This window comes from Lichenostomus cassidix, chromosome 11 (genome assembly GCF_008360975.1).
Source record: "Lichenostomus cassidix isolate B80296 chromosome 11, HeHo_3.0, whole genome shotgun sequence".
Lineage (NCBI taxonomy): Eukaryota > Metazoa > Chordata > Aves > Passeriformes > Meliphagidae > Lichenostomus > Lichenostomus cassidix.
In genome coordinates, this window is record NC_139492.1 from 16,572,969 (window position 1) to 16,579,037 (window position 6,069).

Consider the following 6,069-nt stretch of genomic DNA (forward strand, 5'->3'; position numbering starts at 1 on the left):
TTTGCAAAGCCACACAGACTTGGAAAACGGGAACCAACAAATGGGCAGCCCAGGAGTGAAAAATGTACAGCGTGCAGAGTACACCTGTGTAAAAGACTATTTCAAAAACTGTCTGGAAGATGGTTACAACAAATTACTCCCTTTCCAAGCCCCTCAGGTAGGCAGGCTTATCAATCCAAAGGGTGAGCTCTGAGGTTAAAATAATGTGATCTGAACTGCGTGGAAGATAGATGGCTGCTTGGGAAGGAAACTTGGGTTGGAATAACTTCAGTGGCCAAGCTGTTCCGCCTCATCTGGTCCCACACACCACAGGATCAGCCTTGCATACACATCCTTGTTTATCTGCCCTCCTCCAGCGTGCAGGAGTTGCTTCCTAATTTCCATCACGTCCATTTGATGAAATTTTATAATGGTAATTTTCTTTTCCAACATTTTAGGATGATATCTTATTAGTGACTTTGCTGTTTTATTAACCTGGATAAATGCTGCCATAGTAACAGGTGTTATGAGTGCTGCAGTCCAATTTACATAAGAAATTTCCAACCTGACATGAAGACGGCATGGCTACCCCAATGCAAACTCATGGAAACAAGATCTGCTCAATATTTTTCTTTAGGACCTTTTACTGGATGGAGGGTTAGCCTCTGGTTCAAGAGCTGCTGCTGTTGTAAGAACCAGCCCTGTTAGTAAGTCTCTGAAAATTCTAAGACTAAATTTTATGCAGCAAATGGAGTATAAACACAGGAGGTTTTTTTTACTGTGGGAAGCCCTGGAAGTCTTTATTCATAGTTAGGGATAAATCAATTTTTGCAGTGGAGAGAGGAAGGAGGGAGAAGGCCATTTTGAGTAAGGAAGGATGAGTAAGCAGCACCAGCAAAGAGAAATGTGTGTGAGTCACAGTGCCTCTCTAAACTCCCAAAGGTGCTATTTTTCCCTCAGATTTAAAAAGGCAGGGTTAATTTGCCTACAGGGTATGGCAAATGCATGTTTATTTTTCTCCTCCATTCTTCCTCTCACTCACTTCTCCATCCTAAAAAGACTTAGTTGTACAAGGTGTTTTATCCCTGCACATCTTGGACTTGCACTTGAATTATTGTCTCAGCCAAGCCACAGCCCAGGCCTTGCAACAGCCAGGGTACAGCAGAGGAAAATGCCACCAAAGGGACAAGAATGGATTACAGCAAAAATGATGAAAATTAAGGCACATTTTCCTAACAAATTTTTCCTAATGAATAATTCATTCCCTAATAAACAAAAGGGCTGCCAAGGACATGACAGATTGGGGATATAGCACTTGAGTTATTGGAAGTGGCAGACAGGTCACAACTTTTATTCATGTTAATAGCTAACCACCTGTCAGATAAATTGGGCAGCAGATACCTCCAGAGCAGTGCCAGCAGGGCCTCTCAGAGCTGAGAGGAGGGAGCAGGAGAAGAGCCAGCCTTGCTGGCCATCATGCTGGCAGCTGAGACACGTCTGCTGCTCTCCCTCCTCACTGCCTCTCTTTGGGGATATCCACTGATAAGAAAGCCCTGGGTATGCTGCTGCTGGTGTGGGTAGAGACATCTCCAAACAGATCCTACCTGTGTGTGGCAAGCCCAAAACTGCCCCTTGAAAGAGAGGTCATGGTCTGCAGAGCCAAGCAGTGACAGGCACAGCTCTGCAGCCCAACCTGGAAATGCATTGGTGCTTAGCAAATATTTGGCAGCCCCAGTGCTGCCCTCGTGGAGAATGAAATCTGTTAGAGATCTGAGCTGTCTGGACACCGTATGGCACTTCTTATTTTGTGTTTGCAAACTTGGATGGGTCATAAAAGATATTCCTAACATATTTTCCCATGGCTGAAAGGAAAATCAGAACCTATTTGAATTCCCAAAGAAAAGAGGTGTCCCCTTCTTTGAAGTGATCCCACAGGTGTTTTCAGAAAAGGAGGAGAGCTCTCCATAGCTCTCCACTTAACTGAGCTGATCAGATTACTGATCCGTTCCTAGCAGCTCTAATTTCAGTTTCTCCCTCTGCCTGACAACATTTGAACCAACCCTGTCATTAAGGACTTACAGGATTGATTTTCATCTTGCTCTCCATTCTGTTGAAGCTATTTCACTTTACACAGAATAATTAAATACTCGGTGAGTCCCAGAGAAAGAGAGCAAGAATGCAGATTCCCCTGCAGCCCCATGATTAGTGCATTGTGATAGAAGCTGTCATCAGCTCCTTGTGCCCACTGCTCCTGTTACAGAAAGGCCTTTAATCCAGCATTTTCTCTCGCAGGTGGTGCTTTAAACCCAGACTAATGTGATGCCAGCTGTCATATGAATTCACTTCCTGGGATTGTGGTGGGACATTGCTCATGATGTTATTTCAAGAACAAAGTTCTAGATTAACCCCAGCCTTCTACAAGTACCATGAATATTTCAGCAAGGACTCTTGGACACAAAGGAAAGGCCAGATATTTTCAAAGCACAGTTCAGTCCTGAGGTAGTTCCACTGCTTTCTGGAGGTGTCTCTTCACTCACCATGTGAGAGGTTTGGGGAATTGCTGTTCTTTGCAGTTTATTATAGCGATTTAAGCTTTTTTTTTTCTTTTTTAATTTTCTCAAATTGATTCAAAGTACACAAAGTACAGTTGCATCCACAGCACCTTCTTGACCAGGGAAAGGTACTGGGAGAAGGAAATCTGTTCTTGCTGATAGCTGGGTTTTGCATTAACAGTAATCTTGCAATCTCATTTGTGGATTAGTGTCCTGCTCTGCACAAAAGGTGCTGTCCCCAGAGGCAACAGGTACCCCAGCACAAGTATTTAAATCAGTGTAAAAGAAAATCTGCCCTGTTGTGTTGTGGCTGTTTCTCAGCTGGGATGCTGATATTTTATGAATGTTACAACATTGCCAGATGATCAACATATTCCCAATGACACCATTTGCCAGTAAAATAACTACTGCTGCCTGCAGAAGTGGTAAAACCCTCAGACTGAAGCACTGTACATAAAATCTCAGCATTTTTGTTTGCTGTTTCTGTGATTGATAGTAATAAACTTCACTGTCGTGGATGAGAGGCTTCTGTGTAAACACTGGCAGTGTATTATAAAAATGAACATGAAATTCTGCGTTCTTCACAGAGGCTTTTTCCGGTTTTTGATATGTGTCCTTATGCCAGCCTGGCTCTGGCAATCTCACAAATTCAGATACCATATGTCGTTGTGATCGTCTTCAAAACTCCCAAAGCCAGGCTTGTTCTCTTCCACAGGCTCCTTTCACTGGGAAGTGCTGCTGCTGGGGCTGCAGCTGCCAAAATCCAGCGTGCAGGGATTCATCTCATGGAGGGTGGCAGGATCTGCCAGGGCACTTGGGGGGCAGATGAAGGCACTTTCATCCCCCTGGATGCTGCTCCACAGGTGAGGATGAGGCAGGGACAGAAAGTGCTGCCATGATCCTCACCGATTTAGAGATCACTCTGATTGTCCAGAAGAATTGGAGACACTCTCCTCAGAACTGCTGATTTAAAAATCGGCAAATTATATTTGTACAATTTGATTCTCCGAGTTCGGAATTTCATGAAAAACACGTGCAGCTGATGAATATATCTGAGCTGCAGAGAAAAGACACTCAAGAGCTTCCTCCCCACACCTCTCCTTGTGCTTACAGAGAAAGAGGATGAGAGGTGAAGGTCCTCTCTGTGGCTCTGTCTCTCTCTCCATCACCTCCCCTCAGCTCTTTCTTTCCTTCTTTCTTTCCTTTCACTTTTCCCACAATAAAAAGTGATCCCTGGGCAGTGGATCCATTCTGTCCATCAGGACAGAATGAGAGAGGAACACTGAGTCTGCTGATGGCCTTGACAGAGCTCCTTTCCATCCCATCTGGGAGAACAGAAAATCCAAACTGCCTCCCTTCAGTCCTGCCTGGAACTCCTCTTGGGGAAGCAACACTTTGCTCAGGGCTGGGAGTGAATTCTCATATACTTAATGATTTCTAATTATTTAGCAGGCAGGATTTGGAGGTTTGGACTCCTCTGATAACAAAAGCTGTAAAATAAATAGAAGTTCTATATTTTAACTGAAGTATGTCAGCGAATTAATGTATTGCTGAGTGACTATCATTTGCTGTGGATTGCTAAATACAGATGGAAACAGCACAATCTCCATTTTTGTTAATTGCTATTGTTAATGCTTTTTAGTCAGTACATGAATTTCAGTGTAAATAGCACTTTCTTTTGCTGCTAGCTTCACAGAATATTTGCATACAGCCATAAATTCCTTACTCATAAAGAGCCCTAATAAAAACAATGGAAGATAATATGATGATAATACATCAGAGGCCTTTGCTAAGAGTAGAGGAGAGCACAAAGGAGAGATGGAAAATATCCTTCTCCCTGCTCATGTCTCTCTTGCTACATTCACACTTTCACTTTAGTCTAAGTTTTTAAAAATATTCTCTTTTTTTCTTCCTTTGGGAAAAGTCAATAATTGGAAGTACAATTTATCTGATAAACTCTATGGCTTCTTTCAACACAGAGTTCATGTGCTATCAGGAATGGGTTTTGGCTATGTTTTTTCTGTATTTGCCCCTACTTTCCCTACAAGAATTCCATAACCTTCAGAGGAGCTCCTCAGGGTGCTGGAGTAACCCAGGCAGGTCTTTAATGGCATTCAGGGCCGTGGAATCTTTTCTGACCACATCATTTTCAGGCTCCCCTTTCCTTGCATCTTCATCCCCAATGGGTACTCTGTGCTTCCACAGAGTTAGTCAGAATGGCACCAAACCCTTTTTGCCCTGGTTCTGATTCCTTGTTAGCAATCCTGTAAATGGAAATGGTGCTCTAAAGTAGGGTCAAATCACTGAGACATTACTATAATTCAGCTAATGGGATGATTATTTAATTACCCTTGTTTGTTCTGACTGCCCTAGTCTCTGCTTTCTGAGTACTATGTGCAGACTGTTTGCTCTTGTAGAATTAAGGTGGAGGAACAGAGTCCTTTTGTTGGTCTAACAGCAGCCCCAGCATGAGGTATTTTTGTGTTTATTGTATTACCTGTGATTCTCATTGAAAAGACTTCCCAACTTGTGCCTGTATCGTTCTGCCTTTAACATCTACAGCACCTTATGCCACTTAAATATGAGATATCTGAGCTCAGAGGAGACAAAATTAGAGAAACTGATCCCTGAAAGATTCCTAAAGTCACAATTCAGAGGTGGATAATCTCAGCATTTAAATTTTTAGCAATCTGGCTGTGAATACTTACATTTGGAAAGGCAAAGAGATGGATGAGGAAACATAGTGACAGACTAATATTTGAAAGATCACACCACAGCTTATAAACACTGCACCTAACCACATTTAAACTATTCTGTTATACTTCTCTCTGTGTTCTTTTATTCCTGCTGGGACCAGAGAAGCTGCACTTCAGCCTGAAGCTATTTGGTGCCATTACATTTATTCAGGGTTTTCCATCTCACTTTGGTAATTATTAGAATCTCCAGTGCTCTCAGGACAGCACACTTTGCCCTGGGTGCCTTGGCTTCACCAATTTCTGTTTCCTTCAGAGTGTGGGTCAATTCAGAGGGAAGTCACTTTTGCCTTAAGTGGCAATGGCTCCTGCATAGCTTGACCAAGCCCAAAATACAGACCTGATTCCTAATAAAATCAAAAGTGATGCTCCCTCTGAGTTCTGTGGCAATGTGTTCTTGTCAGAAAGAAATTAAAAACCCAAACCAACACAGTGACCAGAAAGACCATTGTCAAAATGACAGAATTGATGTTCTAAATTAAAAATATAAGTCTGGAATTGAAACAAATTAAAAGGCCTGATTGCTTGAAAATGCAAATCTAGGACAAATGTCTCCAGTTTTATGAACCGTTGCTCAGTTAGAAGTGCAGGAATCTTTTAATAGCTAATATATTCCTTTCTTATAAATATTTTTCCATACCATACAGCTAAATAATATGTTTTTAATGGAAAACTAAACAGAAATGCGTGGAATCTTTGCACTGAGAAACGACCAGCTTAGTATGCAGGGAGCAGCAGTGTCTCCCATTCCTCTGAACACTTGCCATCTGGAACAGATGCATTCG